Source organism: Phyllobates terribilis, unplaced genomic scaffold (assembly GCF_046119375.1).
Source record: "Phyllobates terribilis strain yellow unplaced genomic scaffold, ASM4611937v1 Scaffold_7__3_contigs__length_470593459, whole genome shotgun sequence".
Lineage (NCBI taxonomy): Eukaryota > Metazoa > Chordata > Amphibia > Anura > Dendrobatidae > Phyllobates > Phyllobates terribilis.
Window position 1 is genome coordinate 214997251 of NW_027362767.1, and position 12984 is coordinate 215010234.

At 40.3% G+C, this 12984-nt stretch overlaps 1 protein-coding gene across 4 annotated transcripts in view; it reads left to right on the forward strand.

Annotated features, from left to right (window-relative positions):
• Positions 1 to 2570: 2570 nt before the first annotated feature.
• Positions 2571 to 12984, forward strand: part of TNC (tenascin C) — a 177227-nt gene continuing 166813 nt past the window's right edge. For 3 of the 4 annotated variants that reach the window (XM_073639722.1, XM_073639721.1, XM_073639723.1), the window contains exon 1: positions 2571 to 2831. The gene's annotated coding sequence lies outside the window, so the exon portion shown is untranslated. The remainder of the gene's footprint in view (positions 2832 to 12984) is intronic. The other variant, XM_073639724.1, reaches the window with a different exon arrangement.

Below are 12984 nucleotides of genomic sequence, written 5' to 3' on the forward strand. Positions count from 1 at the left end.
GTTGGTACTTTGATTGACAGCTTGGTCATCCAACCTGGTACAGGGTAGTGCTGAAGCTGTCAGTGTGGTGATTGGCAGATCGGCCATCCAATCTGAGACTCGAAGCCTCTGGCTATCCAGTGTTCAGTATCACAGGTGACTGCCAGGCTACTTAACTGAGCTGTTTCTCCCAGACCTCTGCCAGATGTACATTCAGCTTGTGTGAGGTTTGCTCTCTGTGCCTTGTGTTCTGTGTTTTGATCTTCTGATGCCTGACCTTGGACCACGTTCTGACCATCCGTCTGTTTAACCCCTTCTGCTCTGATCCGCTATCCTCCTGGTATTCTGACCAACTGTACGTTACCTGACTACACCTTTGCCTCTTCCCTCTGTTTATGACGTACCCTCCTGGCTTTGACTTCGGACTCCTTGACTATTCCATCTTACGGCCTGGCCGTGAAAAGTGACTCAGTGTCACAAAGGGGTTGTACAATATTAGAAAAACATGGCTGCTTATTTCTAGAACGAGATCCAAAGCTTTCCGTGTTTTGTGTTTCATATTGCAATTCACTACCATTTAAGTAAATGTGGCTAAGCTGCAGTACCAGACACAACAACTATACAGGTGTGGCGCTGTCAGTTTAAGAAAATAGCCATTTTGTTTTCATTTTGAGCAGTCCCCTTAAAGTCGTACACTGGGCTCAGCTTTTCATATATCATCTAAAAGGAACTTGAAGTGAAATCTAAAGTCATAAATAATTACAGAATAAACTTATCAAAGCTCACATTTGTGATCAACCTTATCAGTAAGACTGAAATGCATACCCTATTAAATTCCAATTTATAAAAGCTGGAACCTTATGATGTACTATGGGTCTGTAATAAATCGCTCCATATTTGTTCACGTACTGGTTCTATATGTTTAATGACCTGGTATGTGATTAGAGACGTTAATAGGAAATATCATCTTTGTGGAACTAAATGTCTCGGTCTGTCCTGCTGTTAGTTCTATGAAAGCCAGATGGTGGCAGTTTTCCTTGGCTACCGCTAGGTACTGTACATCAGCCTAACCCTAATGAGTAGTCACACAACAGATATTCTGTCTGCACACTGAAAAGGTTCATCTATGTTGGGATTTCAGTTTAAACTACTCCAAAGAAAACAGTGTAACTAAACTCTACTGTACTCTAGGTATTCCCAAAGTGTGACAAAGAGAAGAATAGTAGCTCTGACCCTCCCACCGCTTTTGGTAAACCATCCATCTACGACAGATTGTAAAACAATGACATGAGTAAAAGGGGTATCAAATAGACAGACATTACATGACGGCACACCATCAAGACGGAGAGGCAGTAAGAACCCATCTGTCTGTGAGTTACAGTAAGCAGGGACAACTGTATGTATCCAGTACGTGTGTAACACCAATTAAGAGCTAGGGAAACACTTATCTTCTGTGGATTCTATCCAGTACATAAAGAAGCCGACAACATTATTTATTTAGGTTTATTTCTTTTTTATTATTTGTATCAAACATGTATCACTGTACCTTCTGTAGATTCTATCCAGTACATGAAGAAGCTGACAAATATCATCACCATTATTTACTTATTTATGTTTATTATTTTTTTATTATTTGTATCAAATACGTTCCACTATACCTTCAGTAGATTCTATCCAGTACATAAAGAAGTCTATAAATATGATCTCCATTATTTACTTATTTATGTTTATTATTATTTTATTATTTGTATCAAACATGTTCCACTATACCTTCTGTAGATTCTATCCAGTACATAAAGAAGCTGACAAACATCATCACCATTATTTACTTATTTATTTTTATTTATTTATTATTTGTATCAAATACGTTCCACTATACCTTCTGTAGATTCTATCCAGTACATAAAGAAGTCTATAAATATGATCTCCATTATTTACTTATTTATGTTTATTTATTTTTTTATTATTTGTATCAAACATGTTCCACTATACCTTCTGTAGATTCTATCCAGCACATAAAGAAGCCAGAAAATATTATTACCATTATTTACTTATTTATGTTTATGTGTTTATTTATTTATTTATTTTTTTATTATTTGTATCAGACATACTTTTCTTTATGCTCGGAGAATAGTTCTCAAACCTTTTTCGAGTGTATTTTGCAAATATATGTGCCCCCCCTCCACCCCCCACATTCCAAGACTAACTTTTTTTTCTTTTTTCTTTTTACCTTGGGCAGATTTCACGGTTAGGATTATTGCATCTAGAATATCAGAATGATCATAGGAAACAAAGAAGGAAAAGGAGAAGGAGAAGGGTGGTGGATGGGGAAAAGAGGGGGGGGGGATTAATTTCGAGAAAACACACTTAAAACTCTAACAGATGCAGAATGCCTAAGTGATTTGATCAAGAATATGTATTGCTTCTCTGTGTCACTATTCCAAAGCTGAGTCATTTACATTTCTTAAATGAAACTTCAATTTGCTGTATCCTTACATGGTAAACTGCAAAATACCTTTTGCATGTCTGTCCCACACTGGGAAAGCTTAAGCAGCTCCAACTGGAAGCTGTTCCTTTAATAAAGAGAGGAAAGCCTGCCTTAAGGCATCCCATTACAAAGCAATGAGCGACGTACCAGGACTGGCAGCCTAACTATATAAAGCTTGAGCTGACTGCATGTGCTCAGCACTCAAGCCTCTTCCTACCAAGCATCTCACTCATTCAAGCACCTTACTCCTGTACCAAACTTTTATCAAGAGCAGTAGAAGATAAACTTGGCTCCCTCCCTGCATTCATCTAATGGCTGCGCTTTGTAGGACCTAATACACCACTTTTTTTGTTTTTTTTTTAAGGTAAGCCTATTCTATCATTTACCTATCCACGAGTGTTTGAATGAAAACTATTATTAATTTGATCTTTAAGTTGATGAAAATCCCCCAAAAATTGAGACAAAAGTATATAAAATATATATTTTTTTAATAGAAAATGTGATTTTAATTCATTCTTAGAACTAAATATTGATTTTTTTTAATTGAATATTTTCTGTCTTTTTGGTGCATTTCAGTTCAGTTTAATCTATAATTTATTTTTTTTTTTTTATGTCTGCCCACATGTCAATTAAAGCAAGTTATTATAAAATGTGCAAACAATGGGAAATTCAACGTTAATCTTGCATTTTCTTTTCTTTTGTGATGTTGTATAATACATACCTGTGACATGTCGGCTGTGCGCTTACATTTTCCTGGAAATAAGTTTAATTAAAACAGCTTGACTTAAAGGTTTGGGAAAGTAGAACAATATTCTTTAGTTGTATACCCAGCAGAAAACCTTTTACCGAAACAGGAGGGTGGCACTAATGCCTCTTCCAAGGGCTGGCATTGAAATAAAAAGATCAGTCTCTCTAGGGAGTGAAGTTGCTAAATGGCTTTGGAATAATTGAGCGTTCGTGAATGACATTTTCCAAATGAAATCCTAGAACTTTTAATCCAGGATTCCATGGTTCATGGGATAGTCAATAATGTTATTTTTTTTTTTTTTTGCTCTTTTTGTTAAAGAAAACCTTTATGAAATGTCGTAAGACGTTAATTGATGCTTTGTATGTTGCTTGTCTGATATAGTCATGCTCTTTTCTCTGACATGATACTACAAAATGTAGTTTGATGCTTTGTTCTGTGGGAATTACAAACTTGCCCCCAGGGAATTGAAAAAAAAAAAAGTTTAGCTACTGTATATTAAGTAGTTTCAATGATGGAAACTCTGATCTTAGAGATTTAGTAAGCAGTGTTTTTCTCTCCTGCTGCTAGGGACCTGAAATAAACTTTTCTCATTGTCCAAAAGAAAAGTTTATACAAAGTTTAATTCTGCTGTATACAGAACAGGGCTACACTGCTTAGTCTTTGATATCACGTGGAAGCTGTAAATCTCAATGGAGATGCAGAATTATTGCTTGTACAAGCAGGAAAGTAGTGAGCGGGTCAGGATGGGCAGACGACCTCACTGTACAATTCGTCACATACTTTCTTCATTCACTTATTTTTGGACTCCTTTCCTTGTGGTTCAGCTCTCTGAGTGATTTATTTGCAGTGTTGTTTTTGCTGTTAATAGACGACTTGTCACGACCTCTATTTTCATCTATCCTTTACTATTCCTATTTTTTTTTAAATAAATAAAGCATTTCTTTCTTTCATGCCATGTGACTTCTTGGGTCGTGGGCATCTTATTGCAACCATTGTGTGATTAATGCTATTGCTTACCATGTATGATAAATATTTCGATCTGTCCTCCAGTGAATTGTTAAAATTTCGAGTATTTCAAATGTTTGACCTGCAGATATTTTTGGGCTAACCAGGGATGTAGTTTGGGTTAGGTTGGAGGGACGTGTGCTTAAGAGCTCTTTCATAGTAGAGGACAATATCACGTTGAACGGGCTTTTCTAGGGTAAATGAGAAGCCTTTTGTGTTCCAAAATTGTTCTTTATTGTTTCAAAGCGGTTTGGCACCGGAACAGCGCCTTTCTCAAGTTAAAAAATCGAGTATATGTGGTCCAAGTATACATGGTGATAATTGTTTTTTTCCTTGAGAAAGGTGCCGGTTTGGTGCCGAAACGCGTTGGAACAATAAAGAACCATTTTGGAACACAAAAGGCTTCTCGTTCAAGTTCAATGTGATATCGTCTTCCTCTACTATTAATCATCTGGAAGAAGCTTTTCTCCTCCCGCCACAGGGCCATAGCAGCAGTTGCACGCGTGTACAGGTGTTGCGCCTACACTCAACACCACCAGGTGACCGAAACTCTTGCCTTTCACTAACCTTACCAGGCGATACTGCTCTGTGTGTGCGCGCTTTTGTCCCTCAAACAGTTTTTAAGGGCTCTTTTAGACGTCCTTGATCATCCGTCCGATCTTGGATCGTACAGCACGTATTGGCCAGGCGTCTCCCGATCCGAACATGACAGCTTCATATATTTCCATGAGGCTGACCCGCTCAGTTTGGGAGACGCGGGCTCAGCCTGTGCTCTGTGATCCAAGATCGGACCAATGATCAAGGACGTCTGAAAGAGCCCTTAGCCAAATTATATAAATACAGGTCTAAGGTTGATCCAGCGTTATGTGTCGGAAACTTCAGTGTTGTTTCTTTACTGATTTATCAGCATAAAGTAACTTCAAGAGTAACCTTCGTTTTCATTTTTTTCCATAATTCAAGAGTATAAGTGAAAATAAGCAAGTTTGTAATATATCTTTATCAGAGAAATCCTCTTCTTTCTCCTCCGGGACTGATCAGCCATTCTCAATATTCTCAGTTTATCGGTTAAATCTGTCTTCAGTGAATACAGACTTTTCTGTAACTGGGATACTAGATGACAATTGATGCTCATAAAGTTTTATGGAGAATTGCAGCAGAGTGTCTGCTTCTAACTCCTCCCTTCTCCATTGAATGTTTTGAGCACCAACTGTCTTTATATCTTAGTAATGGTAAAATCTGTTTACACTGAACACATATTTTACAGATTTTATCCATGAATTGAGAGTGAAAGATTATCCCAAGAGGAGAAAGAAGCCAATTTCTCTGATAAGATATATTACAATGTTGCTTATTCCCATGTGTACTATTAATTTATGAAATAAAAATTAAAATGACGGTTACTCTTTAAGTTTGGACGTAGTTTTCTGACAATATAAAGCAGGGGTGTAGCTATGGGGAGGGGTCGGCTGAGCATGTGCCTCAGGCGTTTGAGTGCTAATGGATGCAACAACTCGCCATTCTACTTTGACCAACTTATTAAGCACATGAGCTCATGCACAGGGGTGTACATGCGCAGTAGAAAGTCTACAGATCTGTTCACTGCTGTGTGCGTCCTCATGACGGTGCTGAGAACTTCTGCTTGCTGAGCTGAGCGCTTGTGCACAGCGGTTTGAGAAACTGGTTGTAATATCAGGATCCGTACACCCGCCAAGCTAAAAAAAATCTAAAAAAAATTAGAAAAGTTTACTTTCTTAAGAAATTCAGAAGAATTCCTAAAAGCATAGGCTGGTATGTCACTCTCTACAAGGAGAAACATTACCTCTTAGACCTCAGTCCAGAGCCTATCATCTAGCCAAATCAGATCTCATACTTTGCACTGACGAGGGGCAATAGCCCGAAACCCCGTGTATGCAAATTGAGATTCTGATTTGGCTTTTATCCTAAGTCATATTGTACAACTCATAAAGGGTCGACAATGACTTGTAGGATTGCTGCTTCTAAGAGTTGGCGCTATAGAGCTCTAGTCCTCTTTCTCTCTGAAGAGGCAATTTGCATTGTTCATTTCCCACAGAAGCATTGCACAGCGAATAAGCCTCCTTACATTGGCATGCCAGGGCCGGTATGTCACTCTCCGCAAGGAGAAACGTTACCCCTTAAAAATTAGAAGCATTTTCTAAAGCCTGGCTAGGATTAGTCACCAACCTGTGGTTCTCCAGCTGTTGCAAAGCCATCATGTAGAAGTGGTGGTAGAAGTTTTGCAACAACTGGAGAACCACAGGTCGGGCATCACTGGTCAGTAGACTGAATCCTACTTGTAAGTTATGGTCTGAAGCTTGCTGACAGGGAATCATTCAAGCAAGAGAAACTTTTGCAATGTCTATATAGTTTTTTGTCCAGTACCTTCCAATGAAGTGTTGTCTTTACATGTCCAAACTTAAAAAAAGTTTGAACTTTTCTTTCTGTGTATTAAAAGTTTTAGGTGGTTTTCCTTGAAGAGGTTATTTTTGCTGACTGATAAAAAAGAGGGAATTTATATGCTACATGATTAGTTTATTTGTAGTTTAACTGCTGGCAGAAGTTACTAGGGGTATAAGATAAATAAAACATGTATTATACAAAGTTTACAAAGTACTTGACAAAGTTTACTAAAGTATGGACCACTTTGCGTCTGAAGGGAGACAATACTTGTGTATCCACTACTGTCCAGTGTCATCTGCTTTATTATTGGTAATGTTTGCAGTATCAAGACAGTGTGTGCATGGGACTGCTGTGGTCGTTTGATTGACAGCTCTAGCAACTAAGGAAATCCACAGCGCAATTAATTTGTGAACACTAGATCAATGGCACATCGTCAAAAACAAGGTGTCCTCTTGCAGCAAATCCATAAAAAGTCAAAGCATATTGTCGCCTACTTTGACTTTTATGGTTGGCAGTTCTACTCGGAGTCCGGTTGTATATTCCTGCACTGGGAGAACATTGCATTTGTAACATAATTGAGTCAGCGTAACGTGGTTTATATGTGTGGTAGGGAATTAGAAGACCAATAAAATTTTCCCTTTCCCCTCCACCTACAGACAGATAAGGAGATCCCTGTTGGATACCAGACTTACACAATGCTCACGAACAACTGTCTGTCTTCACGTTATCAAAAGCTGAAATCTGAAGGTGCAGAAATTGCCCATTTCTGGCTTATTTGGACAATTATGTTTCCTTCGTCAGTTCTTTAACCGCCTACTCCATCTTTCGTTCTTTCTCTCTTAAGGTCCCCATACACTTTAGAGAAAAGTCAACTGAACTTGTCAATTTTTGGTAGGAACTATTGAACATCTAATGAATATGTGAACCTCTCAACCTTCTTCCAACCAATGATGTCGTGGGAGAGAAGGATCCACCATGTTGAATGTTGAAAGCTTATACTTTTGTCCCAGGTGATAAGTCAAGAGCGGTTAACCTGAACTTAGAAGAGTCAGGACAGATAGTTTTTAGCCAAGTGAGTGTTCTGACTTCAGCTATCTAAGGAATATGGGGGCTTTTGTTTTTGCTGTTTCTGTAATTAATAGTTTGACTCTTCTGCTTCCCTCAGTCTCCTGAGAGCCATTGACTGGAATTGTCTGTCCTTGCTACTTCCTGAGCATTATTATTTCAGAAAAATTGTCTCTGTCTTCTTGTTCAAATATAAAACTTTATTTAGGAGGATTTTCATCCTAGAATTCAATAAAGCTACTCACTACCATCCAGTAAGGCAGCAAGAACTTAGATACCTACTGTACCACAATAACCGGAAGACTCCCAAAGACTTTTATCAGTGCTGTCTCAGGAAGAGGCTATCCATCTACTAGGAAGATCACTGCAGATGACCAGCCTCAGGCAGACACAGTCAAAAGAGGGCCCCTGTTCAAAAACAGTATATGAGCCCATTGCAGTCCAATAGCTCAACATAATGCACAATTCCATCTGCTTTTAAAATGGAAATGGATTTCTTGGGCCCCTATGTGGCTGCCTAGGTTGTACCAATGATATGTCTGCTTCTGTGACCAGTGCTAAACCCATGATCCTGAAGAACCAAGTCCACCAGAGAAGCCACTGCATTAGAATGCCCATCTCATGTCTTCTCAGATAAGTCTTCTGCTCTGAATTGAGCCGAGGTCAGACAACATGTGGTGGTTAGAAGAAGCAGTCCATGGATTCCCAGAATACCCACATTACCCACATTAAAAACAAGCCAGGACAACTTCAGCAACTTGAAAGATCAGATCACTAGGCTCATCCTTTGCTACCACCATGAAAGACAAAAGACAGTAATAGAGGAGAGAAGAAACTTTTTATCCCCCACTGTCCATATTGACTTAAAATTTGTAATTCTCAACCTTGTTAGGGCACACAAGAAATCTTGATGGGTGATTCTGACGTGACCCCCGAGCCGTGGGGTACTCGGCAGCCGGGCCTATGGGTGCCGGTGGGGGAGAATATCATGGTGGCTGGCCCGGTCCGTGACCCAGGGTGGTCAACAAAAAGGGGAATTATTTTTAGGGGATTTGTAAAGTGTTCGTGACGCCACCAGTGGAATGCGGCCAAAGGGAGCCGCCGCTGCGGAGCAGTCCCCTGAAGCTGATGTTAAGGGAGCAGGGATGGTGTGGCTCTCCACAGGAAGAGCTAGCTCCAGGGCAGTGTAGGTGTTGTTGGTTGAGCTGGGCGTTGCAGTGCAGGGGGAAAGATGGCACAGCTAAAATAATGGACGGAGGCAGTGCGGTGCAGTCATCCGAGTCTTTACTCACAGTTGTTAAGTTCCTCAGGTTGCACTGTCCAGCTTACAGCCTCCCACGTCGCACTGCGTTCACCAGAACGGGGGATCAGCTCTTCCCCAGGTAGTTTAGGAGCACCTGACGGAACCCCGCTTTCTTGTGCTCCCCTCTAGACCGTCTTCACGCTAAGTCTTCTCCCTCCTGCCCTGTGACATCCCATATAAATGTAAATGTTTTGGAGATTCTCAAAGATGGAAATAGATATAAAGTAGTTATTGTGGAGGTTAGTGTTGAGCGAGTATGTTCTGTCCGAGTATGCTCGGGCGAGCTCCGAGTATTTACAGCTGCTCGTTGATATGGTTGAATCACTCCCGTGTGCATGATTTGCAACTGTTTGACAGCTTTATTACATGTGAGGACTGTGTAAGAAATAGACATTCCTCCCATGTAATAAAACTGTCAAACAGTTGCAAATCATGCACACGGGAGCGATTCAACCATATCACCGAGCAGCTGTAAATACTCGGAGCTCGGCCCGAGCATACTCGGCGAAAGGGTTAACAGAACATACTCGCTCAACACTAGTGGAGGTACATATATTTATCAGTTTTTAAAGACTTTTAGCCTTCATACACAAATATGCTTACAGTAATTTTCAGCACACAAGACGTACTCCCGGTTTAAAGAGCAGAAAGAAGAGAAAACTAATTTCCTACTAATTAAAACTTCTATGACGGTGTGAAGAAGTGAATTTGCCAATATTACAAATTTTAATTCACTAAGGTAGAACAAGGAGGTAATAATTCTCCTGCTAGCTTTAGAGTCCACATATTAAGTAGATTGTCTGCAGCAACCACATATACACAACACTGCTGCATGCACAGTACATGCATATCTAGCTCTGCTCTATATACACACACAGGTCTGTTACTTACCCAGACACACAGGTCTGCTCCACACACAGCTCAGCTACATGCAAAAACATCCAGCTCTGCTAAATGCACGCACACACAGTCTGGCTACATCAACACATCTCTGCTGCAGCTTCCACTCTGTGTATGCACTACCATATTTTTAAGATCCTTCCGGGCATGTAATTAATTAGATGACTTGAAATGTACTTCAACCAGTCAGAACCTGTAGCACCTACAGTTATATGAAAAAGTTTGGGCACCCCTATTAATCTGAAGCTTAATGTTTTATAAAAATTGGTGTTTTTGCAGCAGCTATTTCAGTTTGATATATGTAATAACTGTTGGACACAGTAATGTTTCTGCCTTGAAATGAGGTTTATTGTACTAACAGAAAATGTGCAATCTGCATTCAAACAAAATTTGACAGGTGCATAAGTATGGGCACCTCACCAGAAAAGTGACATTAATATTTAGTAGATCCTCCTTTTGTAAAAATAACAGCCTCTAGTCGCTTCCTGTAGCTTTTAATGAGTTCCTGGATCCTGGATGAAGGTATTTTTGACCATTCCTCTTTACAAAACAATTCCACTTCAGTTAAGTTTGATGGTCGCCGAGCATGGACCGCCCTCTTCAAATGATCCCACAGATGTTCAATGATATTCAGGTCTGGGGACTGGGATGGCCATTCCAGAACATTGTAATTGTTCCTCTGCATGAATGCCTGAGTAGATTTGGAGCGGTGTTTTGGATCATTGTCTTGCTGAAAGATCCATCCCCTGCGTAACTTCAACTTTGTCACTGATTCTTGAACATTATTGTCAAGAATCTGCTGATACTGAGTGGAATCCATGTGTCCCTCAATTTTAACAAGATTCCCGGTGCCGGCATTGGCCACACAGCCCCAAAGCATGATGGAACCTCCACCAAATTTTACTGTGGGTAGCGAGTTTTTTTTTTTGGAATGCTGTGTTTTTTGCCGCCATGCATAACGCCTTTTTGTATGACCAAACAACTCAATCTTGGTTTCATCAGTCCATGGGACATTCTTCCAAAAAGGAATTGGCTTCTCCAAATGTGCTTTTGCATACCTCAGCCGACTCTGTTTGTGGCGTGCTTGCAGAAACGGCTTCTTTCTCATCACTCTCCCATACAGCTTCTCCTTGTGCAAAGTGCGTTGTATAGTTGACCGCTGCACAGTGACACCATCTGCAGCAAGTTGATGCTGCAGCTCTCTGAAGGTGGTCTGAGGATTGTCCTTGACTGATCTCACCATTCTTCTTCTCTGCCTTTCTGATGTTTTTCTTGGCCTGCCACTTCTGGCATTAACAAGAACTGTCCCTGTGTTTTTCCATTTCCTTACTATGTTCCTCACAGTGGAAACTGACAGGTTAAATCTCTGAGACAGCTTTTTGTACCCTTCCCCTGAACAACTATGTTGAATAATCTTTGTTTTCAGATCATTTGACAGTTGTTTTGAGGAGCCCATGATGCCACTCTTCAGAGGAGATTCAAACAGGAGAACAACTTGCAAGTGGCCACTTTAAGTAGCTTTTCTCATGATTGCATACACCTGGCTATGAAGTTCAAAGCTTAATGAGGTTACAAAACCAAAAAAAGTGCTTTAGTAAGTCAGTAAAAAGTAGGTAGGAGTATTTAAAACAAGAAAATGATAAGGGTGCCCATACTTATGCACCTGTCAAATTTTGTTTGAATGCAGATTGCACATTTTCTGTTAGTACAATAAACCTCATTTCAAGGCAGAAACATTGCTATGTCCAACAGTTATTACATATATCAAACTGAAATAGCTGTTGCAAAAACAACAATTTTTATAAAACATTAAGCTTAAGATTAATAGGGGTGCCCAAACTTTTTCATATAAATGTATGCTCTTTCTCTCCTGCCCTGCACTGATCGGGCTGATCAGTGTCGGGCTGGAGAAGAGAGAAATTTGCTGCTGCATGGTTTTCTCAGTAATCAGAAAGGACCATGTCAGTGGTTTCCTTAATTATAGGAAGCTTCCTCTGGACCATAAAACACATACTTTTTTAGCAAGATTTTTTATTGTTAAAAGTGCGTCCTGTAGTCTAGGAAATATGGTAATTAATTTACTGTAACTGCCATTGCCAGTGCCCACGTATGGTTCCCCTGCTCTCTCCATGCGGGGATGCCGACACACTCACTGCCCCAGCTACAGAAGTGTTCTTGCGCTCCCCCTCCCTCTGTGCACGATGCACTGTTTTCTGGCGGCGCGACTAGTTTGCACTCACTCCCCTGCTCTTAAAGGGAGAGTGCACACACCTACGTGATCCTGTGGCCGTTTCGGCGGTATCCGAACCCTGAAACTACTTTGACGGCATCTGAATTGTTTTCCCGATTAACTGTGTGTCTGAAGGAGAACCCATCTTCAAGATTCAAGCTATCCGGACTGTCCATCAATCTCCAAATTCTGCTCGCCAGTGACTCCGGTCACGTTTTCCCTTCTAGCAGACCTGACCCCTTGGAATCGGCAGCTGTGGTACCAGGGACTATCTAGGATTCGTACCTGGCCTATACCTGCAGCTCAAGCCTGACTCCACCTTCAGGAGCTCCAGTGAACATCAGGTAGCAGCTAAGCTATACCCCTCCCAGACAAGCCCAGCCCCGTGGCACAGAGGGTCCACAACCATGTTCACCACCTGCGAGAGTCAGAATTACAAAGCAAATATAGATAAAACAGAGACATTATAAGGAAGGTTTTTATTCACAAGCCTGAAAAAGTCAATTAATTACCTAAGCCCCATGTTCATATACCCCATCCAATGAACAGAAGCTTACTGGCACCCACCTGGCATTGACCATCTAACTCTCATACCTAATAAATAACTCCACCAAATAGAAAAATTCAACAAGTTTCACAATTTTTGCCCGTTTTTGCATATTGAGAACAAATTTGGCCAAAGAACATGAAATATATCACAGATTATTCCATTATTGGGGAGTATAAGATAGAATATTGTACATTTGCTTCTTCAAAGTACAACTGCTGCGTGCGATTACTAAAGGGTGTAGGTTAATTTGTGATGTTTAGATATTACTATTAAAAAGATCTTTACAACTTATCAATTA